The sequence below is a fragment of the Python bivittatus genome, unplaced genomic scaffold (assembly GCF_059951505.1).
Source record: "Python bivittatus isolate LINGU-HERP-01145 unplaced genomic scaffold, Pbiv_v1 ctg000350_np1212, whole genome shotgun sequence".
In the NCBI taxonomy this organism is placed as follows: domain Eukaryota; kingdom Metazoa; phylum Chordata; class Lepidosauria; order Squamata; family Pythonidae; genus Python; species Python bivittatus.
In genome coordinates this window covers 24,800,455-24,824,688 of record NW_028277074.1, presented here as the reverse complement: position 1 = coordinate 24,824,688, position 24,234 = coordinate 24,800,455, and the positions used below count along the sequence as shown (strand labels likewise).

The window sequence follows — 24,234 nt, the reverse complement described above, 5'->3', positions numbered from 1 at the left end:
ATATGTTGTCTCATGTCCCACTTGGGCATGGTAGATACCTTAGCCAAGATACTGCATTTAATCCTGTGCACTGTACTGCCAAAAGCCAAGGTTTACCAGAGCATTTAATTTAAGATTGTGGCCTACAGTTTACTACTGAATTCTAACAGGAATTGTTCAAGAATCTAGGGGCTCAGATCAATGGTCCGCCACCCACAATCTGATAATAAGACTGAATGAGTGAATGGGGTTTTGAAACAATATTTACATTGTTACATGAATTATTTATTGCAGGACAACTGGGTGGGGCTCTTGGCCATGGCAGAATTTTCCTACAGCAATGCCCAGCATAGCACCAGCCCAATGACCCCATTCCTTGTCTTCATCCCCTCTTCTTCCCACTGACCCAATCTGCTTCCACTGTCCTAGCTGCAGATTAGCTTCTCCAAGAGTTGCAGGCTATTCATCAAGTCCTCCAGGGCCAGCTCCAGAAATCCAAGGAAGTTTACAAGATGTTCACCTATTGGCACCATCACTCCAGTCCGACCTTGGCTGTAGGAGATCTAGTCTGGCTCTCAGCAGAACATCTGGCAACTCCAGAAATTGGATCACTAGTTCCTAGGCTCTTTTCTGATTGAAGCTGTCATCAACCTGGTGGCATACTGGGTCACGTTGTTTGCCACCATGAAGGTCCACCCCATCTTCTACAACTCCCTATTGCTGGATGGAAAGAGTAATGAGAGTAAAATGGACAGGCAAGGTGAAAAATGCTGTTATAATACTCAGATAGATAGACAAATTCAACTAAATTTGATGATCAGTGAGACCAACAAGCTGACAGACTTTGAAAATCTTGTCAATAAATTGTAGGGATTACTAAAGGGCAAGGGAAGAGTATGTAGGTACCCTATGCAATGAAGTTTCAGATCATAATTTGATACGGGCAGATAGGTGAAAACAGATCCTGTCTGCAATTATAAGCAATAATGGTACTCTAAACGCTTAAATCTTACTACAACCCCCCTCCAGCAGTACAAACAGCTAATCCTACATAAAAAAGGAAAATGATAAATAAAACTGACTTCAATTGACTGAGACTGTAAAGCAAAGGGTATGTTCTGATATAAAGTGACACAAAACCCAGGTGTAAGGCTTGAATGCCATGCATCGGTATCCACCTGGGAAGTTTACTTTTAATCATCATATGCTCAGTGAAATGGTACAGATGCCAGTGTATTCCTGAAAACTATAATCATTCCTGAAACATTACCATGCTGGTCAACTCTATCTGTCTGAGAGAAAAGGCAACTAATTGAATAATGAAATTTAATCACATCCTTGATCTTATCTCTGCCAAGGTCTTCGAAAATAATTATTGACACCGGGCATGCATAGCTTTTCCTGGTTGGAATCTCATTCCTTCCACTGCTTAAAAAGATCAGACGGATGAAATCTTTAGGGGTTGTGACAGTTTAATCCCACTGTAGAGTTGCAAAGAACCTATAAGGGTCATATAAGCCTGTTCTGGGAAATGGGGGAGTTGATTGAAAGGGAAATGGAAAACCTTCTAGAGAAATCAACAGTTCACAATTTTAATTATCACTTTAAAGTCACAGCTGCAGTCTTTTGACTGGAAACATCTCTATGTAAGGCTAATATTTTTTTTAAAAATCAGACTTGGTGCAGCTCTACTTTGATCTTAGCTTAGCTTCAAATACAGGATTCTTGGTGACCTGATAAAAGCAGCTAATTTATTTCATGATTGCTTATACCCAAACGTAATGAAAATGGGTGGTCCCATTACTCAGTATCACTTGGGTGGAAGAAACAGAGAGCTGTGCTTAGCTTCATTTTCTGCAGCATCTGTGAGGACTGCAAATGAGCATGCAATCACCACCTTGAAGTTTGGAAAGGAAATGTCTGGCAGTGCTTCATAATTTACTAATTGATTCTGCCACTGGTTATTTCTCTGTTGCTCTTCCCATATTTTCTAACTATGAGCTGCATTGACTGATCTATTATTTTGATATTAAATAACAGCCATAAATATAGTCACCCCCATTACCTGTATTCTGCTTACATAATGAAGGAGGGGGAGAAGGGGGGATGAGTTTATAATGGAATTCACCCAGCTAACGTTCCTTCCATGTGCATATGTCCACATTCACAAAATCACCACACATTAGAGGCAGCAGAGCACAGCTCAAAGGGTTTTGATTCTTTTGAGAAGTAGTCAGTCACTTTGTATCTGAGATACAAAAGAAAGAAAGAAAATGAACTTTAACAAGCACCAGGAAATAAAAGTATTTTGAAACAAATATATATTTTACAATAACAATTTTCTATGCTGATCATTAAAGAAATACAAATAAAAATGAGTTTTGCAAAGCAAAAAAAAAATTGAATTTTTCAGAATGGTTAGTATATAAACTGAGGAAAGAAAGAGGGAAAAATGGTATTAAAATTGCAAAAAGGAAAAGATATGACAATAGATAATATGGAAATGCAAAAGATATTTGAAGAATATTATGCAAAATTATACAAAGGTGAAGAGATTCAAAAGGAGAAAATAGATGAATATTTAGAGAAGTCAAAGCTGCCCAAATTAACTGAACACCAAAAACAGATGTTGAACAGACCTATAACAGTAAGAAAAATAATGGATGCAATAAAAACAGTAAATCAAGAAAAGTCTCAGTCTCCCATTAAACACCAATTTTCATAAGAGAAATCTGTTAATTTTTCGATATGTCCTTGTAAAATGTTGCTTTATCTTCATTTGGGGCATAAATTCCTAATATCAAAGTCTTTTTAAAAAAATAATGTTATTAAAAGATTTTTAAAAAGAAGATAAAAATGAATACAAACTAATAAAAAGTAAAAAAGAAAAAAGAAAAAGAAAGAAATCAAAGAGAAAGCTGAAAGTGCAAGAAAGGGAAAAAAGTAAAAGAAAAATAGAAAAGAAAGAAAAAAGATACAAAGAATTAGCTTTTGATCTTCTTTACAGCAGTTATTAGTACAATTATAAATTTACCTCTTTCTCAAAAGTTACAACACGTTTCTCTTCTTTCTATAATCTATCCTGTCTAATAATCAAAACCATAAATCATAAATTCATTTTTTTCCTGTTTTATACAAAAAGTCCATAAGGGGTTTCCAGTCAACAATAAATGTACGTACATATTATCTTTTCTCCAATCAAAGAAGTCATTTGGCCATCTCAGCGAGTTCCATCATCTTCTCCAGGCATCCCTCCATTGTAGGTATTGCTGAGTCTTTCCATCTTTGTGCGTACAATAATCTTGCTGCAGTTATCATTCACAAAAACAAAATTCCATGACTTTTTTCCAGTTGTTTGTCCATCAGTTCCCAAAAGCAAGACCTCTGGTTTCAGCTGTATATTAATTTTTAAAATCCACTGAATCAATGTATATATTTGAATCCAAAAATTTCTAGCTTTTTTACATGTCCACCAAGCATGATAAAATGTCCCTTCTTGTTGTTCACATTTCCAACGTGAATCTGAAGTGCCTTTATACATTTTAGACAATTTCTCTGGTGACATATACCGACAGTACACCATTTTGTAAAAATTCTCTTTAACATTATAACATAGTGTAAATTTCAATCCTTTCAACCACGTATTTTTCCATTTTTCCATATGTATATTATAACCAAAAAATTTAGCCCACTTTATCATACATTCTTTCATTTGTCCTTCTGTTTCAAATGTCATTAGAAGTTTATACATTTTAGAATTACATGTTCACCATTTGTACATAATTCCATTTCAAACTCAGTCTTACAATGTTTAAAAACATAAATTCTTTTGTCTACATTAAATCTTTCTATTAACTGTAAATAAGAAAACCATTGGCAACTATGTCCCTCTGCCATCAGTTCTTCCCTTGATTTTATTTTGTATCCCTCTTGTCAAAATTCTAGTATCTCACGATAGGTTAGCCATTTGTGTTTGCCTATTACTTCTTGTCTATAAAATGCTTCTTGTGCTAAGAGCCACAAAGGTGATTTTGGGCACAACCTGGGTTTGTATCTATTCCATATTTTCTCTATGGCACGTCTAACATAATGATTTTTAAAATCCACATTAACCTTAACTTTGTTGTGCCATGCCACCCAATATCATGCCACCCAAATATCAGGTTGTGTTCCATATTCTCAATATGGCACTCCATAGTTACAGTCAGCATCACAGTCTGGCTCATATTACCTTTATCTTTTATATGTGAAATCCACCAATTGTCTGCAGTCTTTAATAATAAACAAAAAACATTCCCATGAAGGTCCAGTTTGTTTGTATATTTTAATTCCAATTTCTTCAAAAGCACTTTCATAAAAAAAAAAAAAAAAATTCAAAGCAACTATCCCATAATGCCATTCCCGCTCCTTCAGGTATGTCTAGTCCACCATAGATCCTCACTCAGAAGCTCCTAATATCAAAATCTTGACCCCATTTAAATTTACTTCAACCCCCACATATCTACCATAATCATCAACCAATATCAGTTCTGGCTGTTATAGTGGATTTATATACAGAACAACTCCATTTCTGCTATTTGTTCCAGCTGAAAAAAAACTCTTTATCCAAATTTTGTAAACCAAATATTTTTAATCCTTTTTTCAAATATGCATTTCTTGTAAACAAATTACATCTTGTTTCAATTTTTTCAAATAGTGAAATTATTTTCTTCTTCTTTGAGGAGCATTTGCTCCATTTATATTCACATTAGGTATTTAAAATCCATAATTATGTCACAAATTTAGAAAAGCCTACACCTGTAGCACCTAAAAGGCAGCCTCTTCCTCAGTCTCTTGCTGTGTCTGTTGCCTAGATCCTTCTGTCACTTCCATTTGCATTTCCTCCAGTTCTTCTTTAAATTTTTCAAAGAAATCTCTTGCTGTTTGAATTGAAGTAAGTTGAAACCTCTGTTGTTTAAAAGAAATGAAAATATGTACTTTTCTCATTATTCCAACTGTGCATATATTTATTTTAAGTTATATATACCATTTTCATGAAAATCATATATAATCTATAAAAATTACATTTTTTAAATAATTTGGGCAACGGGTAAAAATATCTCTTCTATTGGTAAAAATATAAGTTTGGAAGACCAGCTCTTATTCCATTTCCCTAGCTGAAGCTCCCCAATAATGTCATCAGTTTTATTTTTAATTCCATTCATTGTCCTGGATGTTCCTTCTTTAGCCATCTTCACCAACTTCTTTAGCTTGTCATTGTTATGCCACTTGCTATGTAGCACATTGTTATTGCTACATTGTTATGTAGAAGAAGGGAATTGCAGCTTAGAATAGACATGGAGAGAGTAAGAGAGAACTTAGCTAATTTAAATGAATCCAAGTCTCCAGAGACAGATGGATTATATTCCCAGGTGAGATCCCAGAAGACTGGAGGATAGCAAATGTCATCTCCATTTTCAAAAACAGGAAGAAGGAGAACCTGGCAAACTTCAGACCTGTCAGCTTGACATCTATAAATCTTTACTCAAATAAAGTCTTTGAGTAGATTATCAAGCAACATGTTGGAATGGGGGGTCAATGTTGAATTCCATGAAAATAAATCCATATTTCTATGCATACTCACAAAAGTGTACTCACTGTTTTAAGGAGAATGGATTTAGATTGGTTTGTAACCCACAGCTTGATTGCAGCCTGTTGTACTCTGTCAGAAAGGCATAATCATGCCCTCCCATATTAAGAATAAACTGTAGTTCCACACTCATTTCTCCCCTTCTGAGCATTTTACTATATTTCCCACTTCTGAACATTGGGCTTTGCAAATCTTTGAGGGGAGTTTTGCTTTAATAAAATGTTGAGCAAAGCACCGTCTTGAAACTGTTTTGCAAAGCAACATAGTCATATCACTTCAAAGGGCAAAATAAAACAGCTGCATCGCTTTATTTTCCCTTGCCCCAACAAGCATTTACTCAGTTATTGACCTAAGTTCATCAAGGATCTCTTTATTAAGTGACTTAGCCGCACTTCTTCAGTCTTTGTCTGGACACATCCCTCTTCAACCCAAGCTTAACCTGAAAACTGTAGCTGGAAGGAATGAAACTTCTAACTCTGTTAGCATTTAAAGAGGCTCAGCAAAGTCTTTACAAGTTGCACTCCATACTTGCTTGGCACTTAATTTCAAATTTACTACACTTTTGATGCTTGAGTGGAAATTGGAGTTTAAACCAAAGATACATTATTAACATTCATAGTAGTGTGTACCCTGTGTGTGTATAAACATTCATATTTGCTTAAGTATCTACTTATATTAAAAGCAGCTCTATTTAAGCATGATTTTATTCAGTTTTAGAATAAAACTAATTTTACACAGAACATAATTTAAAAAGTAATAATTTTATAGGAAAATTAAATGAGAGGACAAAACATAAAAATAAATAAATGTAACTCTTTTATTGTATTAAAGTATGGATTTATAGTTTTCCCAATGGAAACTAAATGAATGTGCAGGTTTGCTTTCTATAAATGAATATAGAATATAACAGAGTATAATAAACAATAATTTCCAAAACTGTTGGAAATAACTGGTTAGAAAACTGTAGAATGGTAATTATTAACAAACTTCAGGTCATCTCAGTACAGCATTAGCAATAAGAAGATGTAGTAAGTAACGAATACGGCCTTGAAAAAAAGTTAAGTAGAAGCATTCAAAATGAAAGAGTTCAGTTTGCACTTCAACATATTTTATGGAAAAGATGCCATATGCATTATTGACAGAGGTAGATTTCATATCTTTCAGGAGTCTCAAAACAAAGCCAGGCCAAATAAGACAGCGCCAGCATAAATTTTTCAATATAATAGAGGCTTTTATTTACATGCATACATACACACACACACACACACACACACACACACAAACATATATATATAGAGAGAGAGAGTGCAGAAGCAGCCTAGTTCCTGATTGTCCCTCCCACTCATCAGTGTGGAGTGGCAAACAGAACTGCTGCGAATCCAAAGTACATCTTTTAGATTAATTGATTCCCTCTTCCAGTCCTTTACATCTGGGAAACTGTGCCAGTGTGCATATTTATGTTTCAGCTCCTGAATACCAGATACAGGTAGTCCTTGTTTAGCAACTGGGACCAGCAACTAGTTCATTAAGTGAAGTGGTCACAAAGTGAAACTGCAACTTTCCTTATGATCTTACTTCAGCTTTCTTTTGCTTTACAGACGTGCAAAGGTTGTAAATGCGAGGACTGGTCACAAAGTTACTTTTTCATCACTGCCATAACTGCAGACAGTCACTAAATGAGTCAGCTGCTAAACAAGGACTACTTGTATTTCAGTAGTCTGTCTGATAGGTGATTGCATAGTCATGTATTTTTGCCATGTTTGTCTTTGAAATACATGTAAGCTGTGAATGGGGCTACCCTTGTTTGGGTGCAGAATTCTGTGGGCCACCAGATGACAGTCAAGATACAGTTTTCTGCATCTCTTTTCTGCAATCTAGAGATTGCCTATATTTTTGCAGCCCAGATAAGGATATCCTACCCATGTGGGTATACTCACATGTGAGCTATGAATTTGGAACAGATATTTCTTCACTCCAAATAAGGAAGGCCATTTTGCTGTCCCTGAGGAAAGGTCCCAGCTACGCTTGAACAACTAGAAATATTTCACTGTCTCATAGATAATTAATAGCAGCTGTGGATTTCTGATGTTGTGTATTTTTCTTCCCACAATATTTTTGTTTCTAACAGCATAATTTCTGTTTCTTTTTTCCTTTGTACAGTAGTGTTCCCATCTCTCACTTTCTCTCCTTCCATCCCCTGACCCCTGGTAAAGCTCCTGTGTTACATAACAGGAGGAAATCTGTGAAGGATTATGATATTTTTAATTGCCTAGTAGTGCCTTAATAATAGGTGGATCTGCAGTACAGATATGATTGGAATTATTATTTGAAAAAACTACAACTGGAATGATACCAAAGGTCTTCCATATTGTCCTCAGATTTAAAACAATCCTCTGAAACAACATCAAGTATATATTTTTAAACATTTTAAATGTAGGCCACAAGTATTATTTTTGAGGGTTAATACAAATATATTTCCAGAAGAAAACACCAGTGGAAAAATAGAATAGAAATTAAAAAATAAATTAGAAACCAACATTGTACTTGAAATGAATAGGAGCATGTTAAATAAATGAGCAAACTCTGCCTCCCACACTTAAAATTTTAGGACAAGCTAATATTTTCCCAATGTGGATTTAATTTGAATTTCTGTGCCTCCATTAGGAGTAACTTTGTTCACTCTGGATTCAAAATGACAGTTCTGGAAGTCTTTACAATTTGACACAGAGACTTTAATAAAGACTCTTGCTATCCAAAGTTGTGATGATCAAGTGGCCTATAACTAAAATCAATTCAATTCAATTCAATTCAATTCAAATCAAATCAAATCAATAAATGCTCAGCCTACTGTAGAGCCATCTAATAGTTTTCATGTCCAGTTCACATTTTATTGACTTATCAGTAAGGGACTTTGCTAAATCTTTGACCAATAAAAACAATATATTCATGTATCATTCCTAATTTAGTTCAGTTTATTGTCAGGGATGAGAAAATACAAACATGGATAGTGATATCAATTCACATAAAATAACCCCCAAATCTAAAATCACAAATAGTTTCTTAATTAAACAAATTGTGAAAACTGATTGCATCTATCAAGGGACTGTAATACAGTTTTCTTCTCTGATCTTACTGGCCTCTATACAAAATTTGGCTATATACATCTCTGGGCCTAAATTGGCAAGCATAAAAGAAAATGCTTTGACCAGATTAGGCTATTGATTAGTTTTGGAGACTGCACAAAACATTCCTGAGCAACTGACCTTTAACAGAAGAGAAAGGATCTTAATGACATGGCAGAATCAATTAAAAAGGCACATGTATTTTTAAAACCATTTTACTGGTGACTTGTTTTCACATTAAAAAAAATGAAATCATAAACCTTGACAACTGTCCAAAAGCAAGCATTCTGCATATGCACTGGGACATTTTCATGATCATCTTTGGACATGCAGTTTCTTACAGGTCTGTAATAATTAAGCTAAGCTAATTAAACTAGAAAAACCTAATTTATATAGGGCTCTGGCAGACAGTGAATAAATGGCTAAGTTACAGAACATTCTATAAAAATGTCTTCATAACATGTCAGGGAAAACTGGCTTATGAAGAAAAGAATTCCAGATTGTTTTTTGATTATTTTTTTGCTCCTCTGAATATTCAATTTATGGGGACCAATCAAGATATACCACACTTTTCTCTTTTGCATTTAAACTAAAATTCAATATTTATAGTCCTCTGTGTTTTTAAATCTTGCAATCATTATTATGAATGAAATTATAGGAGAAAGAGATTGTTTATGGCTCATTCATTCTATATATTTTCTGATTTGGAGTCATATACTTTCCCCCTTGACTGGTCATCTCTGGGCAAATGCTGGTATTATTCTAAAATATTTTCTTCAAGTACTTCTATACTGTTTTCTCAGGAGTCCTCATGTGGCCTTAACAGGAGCAAAGTTATCATTTGCAGCATTTTTGGAATAGTTCTCACTTTTAGTCTTTTTCTTTCTCTACTTTCTCTCTGGATTCATGTGCAGCTGTCATATTTTATTCATTCTTTGTTTTGTAAAGGATTGGACAAACTCCTCCCTCTTCAGAATAGGATATTCCTCCTACAGCAAGGTATATGCTTGTCCTACTGTATTTATGGAGCAGGACATAGGAACACAGAGCTTCAGATGTGCAGTTATGGCTAAAAGAAGAGTCTGTACAAGCCCTAGGAGAGGAGAACACGATAGAGAAAACAATGATTCTTAGGATTTACTTTTCTTGAAGTTGGGTTGAATAAAAGATACCCTCCTTACATTTTGTAGTGCTTTATTCAGCTGGTATTGTGCCTTATCCCTGATTAATTATTCCTTTTTATTCATTAGATTTGAATCAAGCCTTTCCTCTAGAAGCGTAAAGCAGCAATATAGTACCCTTCCCTCCACTACTCTCCTATAACAACACCTGAAATAGACTGAGCCAGGAGATAGTAGCTAGCCTAAGGTCACCCAGTGAGCTTCCATGCCTGAGAATGGATTTGAACCTGGGTCTTCCCGGGGCTAAGGAAGCAGCACTGGCTATCACCTTAACACACATTTCTTAAAGGGAGATGCTATCAGTGACTCCTAGCCAGAGTGGTTGTAAGTTATCCCGTTTAATCTGAGGCAGTTCATCTCTCAGTGCCAGAACAGAACAGAAGCAGGGTATTTTTTTTTGTTTGCTCCCCAGAACCATCTGCTCCAAGTGTGCTCTCCATACACAAGAGGGTTGGAATGCATAGCTGAGAACTTTGGATCATAATTTAATTTGGTTGTAGTTCAGATGATGGTGAAGAAAATGAAATCTACACATAACATGGCCATTTATACTGTTTAAACTCCAGAGCAATCTTCCATTCAGTATTATTCCTTATCTCACTAATGAGTTCCTTCTTCAAATGTAGTAGGGTTTATATTCATGGTATAATTTTTATAGCTATTTATATCAGTCTTTACAGATCCACCTCCCATAGGCTATTTTCAGAGTGGTTTGCTAGTAACAAACAAAAAGAGGTTGCTATAGAAACAGAGCAATTTGTAGAATGGAAATGTAGGAAAAATGCTGTTAGGTATTTATCTGTTACTGTTGGGAAGATAACATCAATTTGGGTGGCATGCTTTTTTTAAAAAAGTAGAGATATGGTATTTCAGTAATTTCGTCTATGCCCTTTATTTAGGAGAATTTAGTCCCTTTAGACAGATATAGTGCATGGGCATAAACTTGTCAGTTTCCCAGAGGTGGGGATGGGGGCAGGCTGGACTCAAGTAAGGGGTATCCAGAAAAATGCCTTTCAGGTAAAAATACACAACAATGGAAATGAAATAGATCTGAAATGGTGTCAAGACTGACTCACTTTATTGGGACATAAGCTTATACATGGAAAAGAGAATAGTAATGAGAGTTTCCCTTATTTTTAGTTGGGAGACACAGCACGTGAGACCCACAACAGGGTCTCAGACACTCTAAATGTGCTTTGTCAAGTTGGGGTTCTCTAGATGAATGTGTTGGTTACATTGCAATCAGTCTTCCATAAGATTCAGTTATCCCCAAGCAGAAGAGTTTGGCTTCCTCATGTGTGACCATAGGAAGGTCTTTAGCCTACAAAGAATATTGTATTCAGAATACATATACAGAATATTGTATACAGAATATTACAGGAAAGGTCAAAGTTATTTTGATCAGCTTTGGCAATTCTGGGAGTAACTGTCAGAGATGGTTTCCTTTTTCTTCACTCAAAATATCAGACCCCCCTGGAAGAGCTGATATTTTTACATTCTGTCCCTTGGCAATGTCAGTTAGCATATCATGATGAAGTTTGGTAAGTATCCGAATCAGTTCAGTACAAGTGTACAATGTTGGTGCTATTGTCCTCTCAATGGCAAACTTTTCAATATGGTTCATATCTTGGCATAGTTCAGATGAAAAGCTTTGGTGTAAACTGTTGCGAGTGGTATCAACAATGCCACAAAATATTCTTCTATAGAAATCCTTGCATCATACTGAAGAAACCTTTTGCTCCTATTAACACCTGCACTCATTCATTGCCATTGTTCTGCTAGGATTGTGTTCTTTGCCTAGAATGACTCAAAATTGTGCCATAACTGCACTGTTCTCCCCTTAGCATAAGCTAAAAGAAATTCAGCTTCATGAAACTATATCTTAGCTTTTTGTAGAGCCGTGTTTAGTCAAATCAACCAACAGAAACAGCAGTAACTGAAAGTTCCGTGCATGTCCATCTGCTTTTATTTATTTATTTGACAGTATTTATAATCTACACCAATCCCAGCTGACTCTGGGAAGCTAACAAAAAAGACAGCAAGACAATTATTTAAACACAAAAAGCAAAAAGGAACAATATATTCAAAAGTCCCAATGATGGCCATCCATAATCAGCTAAGGATGACATCCTCTGGGACAGATCTCTATTAGGAGGACACCTGGACACCCACCCACCCACCCACCCCTTTATGTGGCCAGGTCTCAAAAAAACACACCAGGTCTGTCTTCTAATGCATGCTTAAATCCCTGTTCCTTTTTACATGCCATTGATTGTCTCAGGCCAGCCTTTCTGTTATATTATTTTTACATACTTTCTGTTTTTTATCATCAGCATCTTATCACATCAAGGACTCTAAATGAGGGACTAATTAAGTAAATGCAGTGAACTTTCTGCTCTTTTCCACACCCTCTGGGATAAACTGGCCTTATGGCTGGATATGAACCTTTACAATTCAATGAAGAGAATATTTCCCCTGATTAATTTTCATGCTTGTAATATTAATGGTTGAAAGGAGTCAGACTCAAGAGTAGACCTGAATTTGTGTAGCTCTACTTCTAGTCCAAAAGAGTGACACACACCTCTTCCTGCTTTGACCTGGTTCTGTAATCAGCAATTTTGTGCTATACCTGTAGCAGATTTTTCTTTGAGTGGGCTATTTATTTATCTATTTGTTTGTCTTTCTGTCACTTTGCTTATTCATTTTGATGCTCTGGAACAAAAGATTGTGGCACATACTCAATGATCTGAACTTCAGGATAAAAATAAATTGCCTCAATGACATATTTCTCTCAGAAAAGAGTTTCCACTGATTCAAAGTATGCACTTTAAATGAAGGGATGCAGAAAGGAGCAAGGTTACAACATAAGCTTGTTTCTGTTATGCGGAAAGATGGAGTATAAAGGTAATAGGACAAAAAGAACTAGTTTTCTAGATAAGCTATTCATTCATCCAATGCTTTTCACAAATAGCTAAAACTTAAGTTGAAGGGGCAGAAGTTGAATGGGCAGACAGGAACAGCATATTTCTCATATTGCTCAGTTGATCAGGAAGAGGAAAGAAGACAAATACTATATCAGAGTTCACCTGCACTCAGGCTTTAGGCTAAATCTCATTTTGTCTTGATCCTTATTGTCCAAGAATTAATGCTGGAATAGCATGCCCTATTTGTGGACACATTCTCCTGTCAAAACTTGGTGCTTGCTGTTCTGTAACAAATGTAGGAATGAAAATAAATATGCTTAGCACTAGTTGTGGGTAGCTTTTATTAACTTCTAATTTCCAAGCAAAATATAGAACAAGAGGAAGTGAAATGTTTCCAAGAACAAGAATTTTGAACATAACATGGCCCAAACTAGTTATTTTGAACATAGGGTTACAGTGGAAAATGGTAGACCTGTTTAATATTTCCTTTCCTCCATATATGCTAAAAACACATAACGCGTCTTTCTTTACTCCCACTAATTACAACTATCAATTCTAGTCAGCATCGTCACTGGCCAAAGATAATAGGAATTGATGTTCAGTGTCATCTGGTGGGGGAGTCCTAGCTCCACTGAAAAGAAATATCACATAATGGCTTGTGTGTCTATACTGCTCACTTGGTCTGGATTAAATGATGTTGCCTGAATACTCCATCACAGGAGTCAAAATCCCATGGCTGATTCACAGTGCATTCATATTTGGATATGTACAGTAAAAGAGGATTCTGCTACCTTCTTTGCAGTCATCTTTCGATATTTTGTCCAAAGCTGCTCATTTTTTCTCCACTTCTGTCCTTTTTAGCCTTCTCACAATTAGTGTAAAGGTCTGTAGCAGGGAGCCATTTCTGCCCATGTAGGAAATCACTTCAGTATTGTCAGGAAGCTGCCAAGGTGTAACATTCTCCTGCTATAGATGTTAATTCTAAACATAAAGATGGCAATGAAAGTAGAGATGGGGAAACAGAAATAGCATATTTATCCTTTCTTTCCTTCTTGCACATTCAGTGAAGTCTTTGAAATAATGACTAAATAAGGTTAAACACTATTATCAAACATTATTAACTCCATCCATCCATCCATCCATCCATCCATCCATCCATCCATCCATCCATCCATCCATTAAATTGGATTGGACATAAGCCCTATGAATGGCTAATGAATTGTTCTAAGATAACTTAGACATGATGACTTCCAGTGATTATAAAAAATTTCGGTACAGAACGTACTGTTAGAAGATTTAGATGTCTCCTTCCTAGCAGATCCATGGCGAGATCAGAGTCTGGCACCATGTGTCTTTTCTTAATGAATATCCATGATTGCAATGTATGGAGTGTATGGAGTTCTGTTTATTTTTTAATGTGAGTGAGGTGATCAAGGAAGCTGTTATTTCTTCCAAGAAATTTTAAAAAATCCCAGAGTGTTTACAACAGTACCAACAGAGGCAAATAGGTGCACTGAAGATGTTACCTAGCTGGGTAATGAAACGTTTGCAAGAAAAGAACCAAGCTCAGAGAACCCCAAGGACTCCACTGTTTACAACAGTGTTAGACTCTTTGCGTTCTAGATGTTTCTTTACTAGCACTTGATATTGCTTGGTCTGCTCATCCCTCACAACTACCCACTATTTATGAATTTACTTTTTTAGGGTAGAGAATGCTCTCTGAAAGATATCTATAGAAATATTCTGCCATGAATATCCCTTTGATTCACATGAAGTACATCAACACAGCTATGTGGAGTATACCATACAATATATGGGCTGTGAACTACTATTAGAGAGTCTGAAAATTCTCTGTGATGATGTTTAAAAGTATGGAAAGGAAATTGATAAAGCTATCTCATGCATCAATAGAATTATCTTCCACTTGTTCAGAGCTGTTTAGGTCCCTAGTAAGATTATCATTTGTTTTACAATAACAAGCCTTTCCATACTTTTTTTTTCTTTTGACATATTAAAAAATTTGATCTTTGTAAAAAGTTGCTTTTCATATTATAAATGCTTATGTGGTATAATTAACACATTTTGAAAAATGATGTTTATTCTCTTGTAAGAGATGAGGTGGGGTAGCTCTGATTATTCACTCACATTGAAAAAAATGAATCCAGAAAGTTGTAAAGCTCATTTCAATTCAGAAATGTGTGTAATGCTTACAGACAGAATATTTTGTAACTTGACTACAGAACTATAACTTGTCCAATAACAGGCTCTGCTCATTTATCCATTCCAAATTTCATCTAGGTCATTATTACTTATTCAGCCGAAGTACTTAATTCTGTCTTTAATCTAAAAATGGTAAATAAAGTTAAGGGAAATGTAAAGACATCTGTTTTTACAACTATGGAGTATTGAGGGAAGATAGAAAGGGAAGGAACAATAAATCCAAAGTCTTTATCCTGAAACAGAGTATGGTGGATTATATGGAATGACATAGTTTGTGGACCCAACATTTGTATCTGTCTGTCAGTGGAATGGACAGGCAGCAGTGAATGGATTTCATTACCACATATCATTTTTCATTCCAAAATTTGAACCAAAAAGCATATTTCTGGAAAGCTGTGTTCAAAAACATTTTATGTTTGGGGAATCTATGTTTTAAAATGTATTACATTCACTGGTTTGAAAGTGTAGTTTAGAGAAAAATATGTACAGTATATCAGGGAGAGTGGAGCATAAAGTACATCTATTAGGAAGAATTGAGTCCAGATCCAATTAAGGGTGGTGGTGGTGGGGGAGGGAGAGGGAAGTACACCAATGAATGCAGATGTTCCACAATTGGTTTGTTATTCACAACAAATAATAGAATAATATTACGCAGGATTACATTCTTAATAAGCCTTATCTAAATAACCACAAGGTGTGCCTCAGCCACATGTCAGGCTTCTATGACAGTCCCAACAGATGAAGGCATGGAATATACTTAAAAGCAACTATCTCAGCTTGGTGCCTTCCAGCTGGCCAGCAGATGCTTGGAGGATCATGAAAGTTACAATTTAACACCTCCAAAGGCACTGGGTAGGGAAGGCAGACATAAGCTATGCTCCCAATAGAGCACATGACATCTTTAAAACCACAGTATTCGGGAAGGATTCTAAGGATGGCTCAAATACATGTTTACAACATAATCATCTGCATTTTAAATGTTCTTATGTATTAAAGAATATCACCCATATTCATAAGTGAAAACTTTACAATAGATACTCACTGATTTAATTTTCTTTCTTTCTTTCTTTCTTTCTTTCTTTCTTTCTTTCTTTCTTTCTTTCTTTCTTTCTTTCTTTCTTTCTTTCTGCTACAGGAATACTATATTGGAAAAATAGCCAGCATCTGAGTAAGCATTTAAAAGCATTACCAGGATGATTATGCTGTATCCCTTTGTTCTTTTAAACCTAGCCCCATTTCTTATACAGTCGTTGCTACAAAGCATGTTCCATTATCACTGTGATAAAAGGAAGACAGCAAAACACTGGATTTGCTTATATTTGTTGATCAGTTACATCTACACTGAACTTTAATCTCAGCAGTGATTCATCTTTGTAAATCAGTTTGGCAGACTATCAGTCCTTAAATCAATTACACTAAATCAAGAACTATATTTACAGATAAAACACCATGGAGCGCACTTACATAGCAATGACCTTTGAGGTTGGCACAAGTTACTTGCCATTACATGATGTGGTGCCTCCCCATAATATTAAATCTATTATGCTAAGCCTATTACAGTCTCCTACTGAACGTCTAAAGGGAATGCACTGCTGTAGGCGTATCCTTTTGTCTGTATTTGAAGAAGCACAGATAGACAGTGAAGAATGAAATATAATCAAAATGACATCTCTATTTATTGAGGCTCCTTTTTCTAGGTGAAGAGACATTAATGTAACAATATGCCCAAAAAGTTCAATTCTCATCTGCATAACCTAGTGCAATGTAACTGCCAATCTCCATATCATGCCAAGCAAAAGCTAATTCTGAAACAGACCAGAAAATATTAAGCTTATTTAAAATATCAAGAAATGGTTGTATTCCTTAATGATGATACAGTAAAGCCTCTCCATAATACCTGTCCTCCATATCCATCATAGGAGAAAAATATGGATTCTTCCCATGGCACACCGATACATAAACCAGATTAGACTTGTCAAGATCCATTTTCAAAATTTTGCCATGCAGTTCTCAATTTGCAAAATACATACAAAAATAAGTATACTGAGGAAAAGTATGCACAAAGTACATATATTGAAAAATTTACATTAACAAAATTACATTAGGAAAAAATTACTGGCCAAAGTGTGCATACTAGAAAAACGTTTTTATATTTCAGAAGAAATATTTTATATGAATGTTTTGATTTTCCCTTTTACAGTCTAATGAAGAACTAGGCCAAGGCAAATTTATCATCAGGTAAATAAGAAATTATTACAATTGCATGCTTGAATCAACACTGGGTCTAAACACAAAGTCTAAGGTCTGGAGAAATCATCTGTGATTTCAGGTGTGATGTTTTCAGTATATGGACAGCTGTAGTTCTCATTTCCATCACAATCCAGACTTAGGTATTGGCAAAAAGCTACAATGGTGGAAAATGATGACAACTGCATGATGATGTCATGACACAAGCCCCATCCTTAGATATTTGCATCAGAGACTGGAATGCAAATATGCAAGTCCAAGGTCTGTGTTGTGATATCATTTCACCACTTGCCCCTTGCAGATGCCTATGAAACCAGGGTGGCTGTTGAAGTTTCAACAAGTGTCTGAAGAAGAAGAAATATTTCTGATCACCCCATCTTCTAATAGAAGATTTCAGTATGCATATTGGCCAATTAGGTTCTGACTTAAGACTTGGTGATTTCAAAGCCATCTAAATTTCATTTAGAATTATATGAAAGTTTCCCAGTTTGAGTTAAGGCTGAATCTAAGATAAGGTTCATAAATTTAAAACTTCATATCTCCCATGGAAAATTCACAAATAGCAGTAACACTTTAAAACTTCATTAACAAAATGTGATGGAATCTACTTTCATTGCAGAGCCTTCTAAGAGGATGAAGTCTGCCAAATTTCAGAAAACAAAGTACATTTTTTTTGTTAGAAACTTTTCAGAGGGAATGTTTCTGATTTCTGACAGAATCAAATAAAGTTGAGTAGTGTCAAGGCTGTTTAATTTCAGATCAGCAGGAACAGAGTGTTCATTACTTTCTTAATGTTTGGTGGACAATTTCTATGAAAACTAGAGACATCATTTAAGTGCCTTTTGGTTAAGAAGCATGTAAAATGACAAAAGGATAGATGCAGGAGTTTTGCAGTTAAGTATCATTAAAATTGGATTTGGAGTGGAAAGGGATTTGTTTCTCACAACTCCATTTAGGAGAACACAGTAGATGTTCAACAATTAGATAACAAACAGCAACAAGAATAAATGAAATGTACATAGTAGTGGAATAAACAAGGTATGAATGGATGGACCGGAATTAAAAAGAAAAAAAGATTGAAAAGAAAAATGTAAGGAAGGTTTGGAAAAAATTATGATGGATAGGAAAGAAGGCATAGATTCAAGAAGGATTAAAATATATTTCAACAACCTGAAATTTTCATCAACAAAGCAAAGGCAAACTCTTCAGAATGTTACTGCTCAAGTTGAGAAAAGAACTTATAATAAATAAAGCTTAAGATATCCCTTCCCTAAATGTTGTGATTGGAAAGCCTTGATGAGGAGATTGAAGATTGGGAAGCCCTTGATGAGTTTTTGATTAAATGGTTACCTTTTAGTTGCTGAACTCAGTTTTTTCTCAACCATGACAATTTATGGGCCCATGAACATTAAAAGAAGTAGGATTTTTTGTTTTTATTTTTGCAGATGTGGTACTTGCTTTGCTATCATGAAGTCAGGATTACACCCATAAAAGTAAATAAATTTGACTGACAAAGATGAATATTGCATTAGACCTTATTGTTATTCCAATGGTTCACAATCTTTCATTATTTTAGTCTGCCCAATCAATTTATCAGGAACAGAACCTACCATAATAGACATAGGAAGCCCATTTTTAAAAGATTTTTAATTTACAGTTAGTTTTAATTACATACAGTTTCTATGACATATCATATGCTCAGACCATCACTAGGTCCAACCTGAACCCTGACAGTAATCAATGGTTGCAAACCTCTTCTATACACATATTTTAATAATTATATGTAGAAATGGTAGTTTCTTTCATAGTCATGAACTTGTTTTGTGGTTTTAAAACAATTAATGTGAAACTGCATTTTCCTTTTGTCTTTATAACAGAGAGTTCCCTTGTTAATGCTTAATGCTAAATTCAGATACTTCAAAGCAGATGATTGCTGAATTGTGCAGCGATCTCTCTGTGATGCATTCTTCAGATCAAAGCAGTGTGAATTGACGCTTTTGTGCTTTACTCTTTCTCATTTTTCCAAGCTAAAATTAGTTTCATCCCTTTGCTGCATTGATTTGCAATTTTCTTTAAGTCTGCCTGAAAATTTACACACATTTAAGTCTGTATATTTTCCATAATCTCTACGTATTTATATTGTACAAGTTTACATATAACTTCTATAATACAATTGTATACATGCATACCATTTTCAGCAATGGACATATTTGTACATATGTTAACCTAAAATACAATTCTTTGTAAACATTTCTTGTTTTGAAAATTGCATCATATAATGTGGGAAGGTACAAATATCAAAGGATTTTTGAACTCTGTTCATGAATTAGAACTGCAGTTCAAATTGAGTTTAACCCATTATCTAAAATTCTGGCAGAGGAACATTGGGCAAACATTGTAAAATGATATTCTGTTTGCTGTTTGCAATTGCTAAAAAAATTCAGACCTGTTTCCTGAAGAGTCTCTTGCCTATATGACTGATTTGCCAATCTCCTCCTCACCTTTATCTGACGTGCACATCTAACAAGTATATATTGGTGGGTGCTTTGAGTGTCGGGTAGGGGAAAATTGGAGTGATTTTTAAAAAAAAAATTGCAGAGGAAGAGAAAAGAATCACAGATTGTGTACTGAAGAAAGGAGACATGTTTAGGTCATACATTCTGCAAGTGCAAATAGTGGATTAGCACATCTGGATAATTCAGTAAATGGGTATATTCACAATCATGGCTAGTTGTTAATAAATCTTCAAAAACACACTATACAGTGTAAATTAATTATGTCTTCTCTATCCTGCCCAAAATGTAAAATCCCCATCCGTCTAGGTTTCTTTATAAATTTAAGTGTAGAATATTTCTATATTTACAGTAACTAAATATATGTGATTAATTAATAGATATATATTGCATGCCACCTTATAAGGATACTTGTCATTCAGTAGAGATGATGAATTTACAGAACAATCTCTTTCTATAAATGATAAAAGGGGGCACCTCATATTCAACATAAATTCCTGTGCCGACTAAATCAAAATGTTGTGGAATGGGAAGGTAATTCTGCATGCTTTACACATGATGCAAATGAAGAAGTTGCCTTTTAAATATTCTTATTTAATTTTGTGCATTAGGGAGACAGGTAAGGATCTACACATAGTACTAGGGTACCACCATCAAAAGATTGAGCCTTCCACTTGGCATATTTCTGATCATATACCGTCTATGATTTCTTGTATGTAGTTCTGTAAAGTCATCTTTACAAGCCTGACAGGCATAAAGTCTGCTCACTTCTCTTTTCAAAAATAAAGAAAAGTTGAGGTATTTAGTCTGATAATTCTGTGTTCAGAGTGCTAAGATATATGAGGGGTTACAGAGTTCTGTGGGGACTTCAATAACGCTTTGAATGAAACATCCCCTTGAAGCATAACTATAATGTGGCCTCCATCACTTCTAAGCAATGTAATGACTGTGACTTCACTGATCAAAGTGGTTTCTGCACATAGGAATCCATACTGGGAAGCCACTTTCTTCAAGCTAGAGGTACCAGTTGATTGGGTCAGCCTTATCTCAACACTTCATGAGGTAAAACATGTCACCTCCATTGCATAAAGTAGAGCATTCAGAAAGAGTGTGCCTAATGTGGACTACTTATAACCCTGACATTATGGAGTCTTGCTTGGAAGTATAAATAGGCGTATTACCAATAGATACCAAATAATTTATAATGCTTCTAGAAGATACAGAATGACCTCATCCTGCCTTTCATTTAAAAATTCAGCTACTGGAGTGGCTACAGCGAAGAGTCAGTTCCTGCCATATAAGCTCATAGCCTCTCATCTAATTGAGAAGATCATTTAGCACATGGAAGCTGCTTGGAACAGTGTGAAAAGAATTGTTATGGAACACCACCAAAGTATGGCATGTTATGGAAAATACAAAAAAAAAAAAAAATGCTTGCAGGAATGATGAAGTGAAATAGTACAGATGAGAACAAAAATGCATACAAGTGTCAGGTTCAGCCCAAGAAACTCAGTGGGACGATTCTGGAACAGTTCAGTTACTTTATAAGCTTACACCTACTAGACAGAATCTCACCAGACTAACTCTAACCCCCAAAGACTGCAACTAAACACTCTGAATTCTTTAGGGTGGTGCCAGTCTCATCCTCTTAGTTTTCACACACTCAGGCTGTGGGCTGAGGAGATGCTTGAGATTCTTCTCACTCTCCCCATGACCTTGGACCTCCTCACTCAAGTCTTCCATCACAAGAGATGATTTCTGCAAAAAAAAATGAAGATAAGAGAACAATATTATATAAATATTATATCAGAGAGAAAACAATAATTGCAAGAAAGTAGTCACAGACAGCAAAGAGTGGTTGCAATAAGGAGGCAGAGAAAACGTGGAGTGCTTATTATGGAAATTTAAAAAATGTTTTGAGAGTGAAAAGGGCTAAACAAGAAGCCTCCAGCAGAATAATAGAAGTAAGTATAATGGTGATTAAATTATGTGGGGTGAAACTGAAGTGAGAGAATGCTGAAAAGAATATTTTAGAGATTTGCATGAGAATAATAGTGATATTGATTCTTTTATGGTCTTTTACAAGACTGTCAAGATGATTTAGTTTAAGTGGGCTTTGGGGAGGTGATTTGGACTGATAGGATTTTTCATATTTTTTCCTTTTTTTTTTATGCTGAGGTTGAGCTGATTGTTTACTATTTATTTTTTGTACTTCTTATATATTGATTATATTTATTTTTCTAGGCCATTTTGTGGATTGAGTTGGTAGTTGTAAGGTGTATATGGGATTCTTTTTTATGATTACTGTAAACACCCAGAGTCATGTGTGCCGAGCAGTACAAACACTAACAAATATTAGTGTCTAAGAAAGTGTTTATGAAAAAGAAGTATAACTGTTTTAAGGATATTGAAAAATGGTAAGGTTGCATATGAGGCAACTGGAGAAATCTTAAAATGTGAAGGTGGGTCACTTTGGAAGGATTGTATGATTTGTTCAATGTATGCATAAAGACTGCATTTATGCCTGACTACAGGAAGAATGCCAATATTGTTTTCCTATACAAAGGGAATGGTAGCAAGAATGAATACAACAATTACAGAAAGATTATCTATTAAGTATGCCTGGGAAGGACTTTGGCAGAATTCTGATTGCAATGGTATGAGAAGTTACCATGGAGCAAAAATTGGGAAGTGCAGTAAGGCCTTATACTTTATACTGGGTAGGGAGTGTGCAGATCAGATTTTGCTCTTTAGCAAGTCATCAAGAAATGTAGGAATGTGAGAAAGAATTGCTATTGTGTGCTTGTTGATTTAGAGAAAGGAACCTTTGATTAAATGCTTCAATAACTCCAGCAGCAATTTAGTGTAGAAGGATAAACTTTCCATTGCTTGTTTTCTGTCTCTCTTTCCCCTCTGTTGTTGTCTCTTTGGGGGTCTCCTTACAGAAGAGTATTTTCCCAGCTATTCTGAAAACTCCACCAACACCTGTTATCCTTTCTCTCATAACTGTGGGATAATAGAGCAATTTGCGATCGTTCTAGTATTCCATGAACCAGTGAAATGAGCTCCAAGAGACAATACACAGCAAAAACACTTATGTGCCCCTTTGCCCAACACTTTATTCATGATCAAACTCCAGTGGACTAACATAAGAAGTGACACAGGATAGAAACAGCTAACTTCATATCTAGTCCTATCCTACTTGAGCTGTCCTAGGATGACACAAACATATAGACTAGTTGCCACATTCTTTGGCATTTACCACAAATATTTTTTACTGAACACCATTAAGTGCAAGGAATAATAGTTTAAGAAACTAATAATGGCGCTATGATTTATTCCCATTGCAAGCAAAATTTACCATGCTTTTAGTGATAAATTAAATTCAGCTGCCTATAGAGAATCTTCAGAACTCTTTCTTCTAAACAGATTTTTTTTAACAAAAGCACCTTAAAATCAGTACCAGACTCACTATTTAAATAGAAAAGAAGAGAAAGCAAATAAAGGAGAAACTGCCTGTTGCAATTCAGATCTTTGCAATATTTCTTTACCTCCTGGTTAGAAATAAAAACATTATACTTTGGCAGGAAAGAGATTTCCAGGGGTGTGTTGAATATGGCAGGTGTTTTGGAAAGAAGATACTTCTACTTGATTGAAACAGAAACTAGGAAAAAGGGATGCCATTTGCATTTTGGATAATCTGATATAAGTTCCAAGCAGGCAGTTATCAGAAAGATGTTTGGTACTCGTGCCACATTTTAGCTTCCTGTGTTCAACCCCAAGACCTGGTCATCAGACCTTCAGAAGCCCTGATTTTTGGCAGCTGCTGCTGAATACCAGATCAGCCTGTAATAAGGCCTTCCTCAACCATGATATACTGTAACTGTGGGTGAGAGGGCTGACTTGACATGCATTACTGATACCTGGTTGGGTGCAGGGAGGTAGTGATGGCTCTGTGCCTGAATTTTGATATGACATAAGCCAAGATTCTAGGATGGGTGGGAGGGTAGCCATTGTCATCTGGGAGACTGGTGGTTGGTTATGAGGCCCTATTTGTGAAATAGGGCTATAAGGATCAGATGGGATTGCTGCTTATGTACAAAGCCTCCCTCCCTGAGCTGCCTGACTCTGACTGGGCTGGCAGTAGAGTTCCCCAGGCTCATGGCTCTGGGATCCAATCCATATTTTAGATTCTAATCTAAGGATGGTACCCAGTTTAAGCTGAAATCTGTGCCAGATTTGCTTTTAAGGTAGGAAGTTATTCACACTGTGATTTTCAGTAGAAAAGATAAACAGAAGAAGAATGTACACAAAAATATATAAAATGTTAAGGCATACTTTTTATACTATCCATAAATGATTATAGCAAATAATGCTTTTCTCAAAGAGAATGTTGACAAATGGAAAATGATCCATATC

General features: G+C 35.5%; 1 long non-coding RNA gene across 2 annotated transcripts; it reads right to left on the bottom strand.

Annotated features, from left to right (window-relative positions):
* Nucleotides 1-4,621: 4,621 nt before the first annotated feature.
* Nucleotides 4,622-16,348, bottom strand: LOC112541775 (uncharacterized). 2 transcript variants are annotated; one of them, XR_003085718.2, is made up of 3 exons: nucleotides 16,098-16,348; nucleotides 13,627-13,816; nucleotides 4,622-4,926 (listed from the first exon to the last, which is right to left on the bottom strand). It is a non-coding gene; the product is annotated as an uncharacterized LOC112541775 (long non-coding RNA). The 2 variants fall into 2 exon arrangements; XR_015796812.1 differs by lacking the exon at nucleotides 4,622-4,926 and adding an exon at nucleotides 12,102-13,119.
* Nucleotides 16,349-24,234: the final 7,886 nt, after the last annotated feature.